The sequence below is a fragment of the Euphorbia lathyris genome, chromosome 3, assembly GCF_963576675.1.
Source record: "Euphorbia lathyris chromosome 3, ddEupLath1.1, whole genome shotgun sequence".
NCBI classification, from domain to species: Eukaryota; Viridiplantae; Streptophyta; class Magnoliopsida; order Malpighiales; family Euphorbiaceae; genus Euphorbia; species Euphorbia lathyris.
Window position 1 is genome coordinate 58,388,677 of NC_088912.1, and position 1,075 is coordinate 58,389,751.

A 1,075-nucleotide genomic window follows, 5' to 3' on the forward strand; every position below is an offset into this window, starting at 1 on the left:
ATATACCACTGCAAGAAGCTCCTTCTCTGTCGTCGTATAGTTTTGATGAGCCTCGTTCATCGTTTTGCTTGCATAATAGATCGGTCTAAACTTCTTCTCAATTGTTTGCCCAAGAACAGCTCTGACGCATGTGTCGCTAGCATCACACATCATTTCAAAGGGCAATTCCCAATTTGGTGCGGCTAGAATGGGTGCACTGATCAGTTTGCCTTTTAGAATCTCAAATGCCTTTATACAGTCTGTTCCGAAAGTGAAATCCACATCTTTATGTAACAGAGCTGATAGTGGTAATGCAATCTTTGAGAAGTCTTTTATGAATCTTCGGTAGAAACCCGCGTGTCCAAGGAAACTTCTAACATCTTTCACAATAGCAGGAACAACCAGCTTCTCTATCACCTCCACCTTTTCTTTGTCTACCTCCATTCCCTGTTCCAAGATCTGATGTCCGAGCACAAACCCTCCCGTGACCATGAAATGGCACTTCTCCCAATTTAGGACTAAGTTTGTTTCTCTACATCGTACTAACACGGCCTCCAGGTTGTTTAGACAGCTTTCAAATGAATTTCCATACACGGAGAAGTCATCCATAAAGATTTCCACCGTTCACTCCACCATATCATGAAAGATAGACGTCATGCACCTCTGAAATGTAGCAGGGGCATTACACAACCCAAAAGGCATGCGTCGAAAAGCATAAGTCCCATAGGGGCAAGTAAAGGTTGTTTTCTCTTGATCTTCACAATGGATGGCAATTTGATTATACCCGGAATACCCATCAAGGAAGTAGTAAAATGCATATCCTGCCAATCGTTCCAACATCTGATCAATGAAGGGCAAAGGAAAATGATCCTTCCTGGTTGCCTCGTTGAGCTTCCGGTAGTCCACGCATACTCGCTATCCTGTTATTGTCCATGTGGGAACCAGTTCATCTTTTTCATTTAGAACAACTGTGGTACCTCCTTTCTTTGGAACTACATGTATAAGGCTCGTCCAAACGCTGTCAGAAATGGGGTAAATAATCCCTGCATCCAATAGCTTGATTACTTTTTTCCTCACGACCTCCTTTATGTGTGGG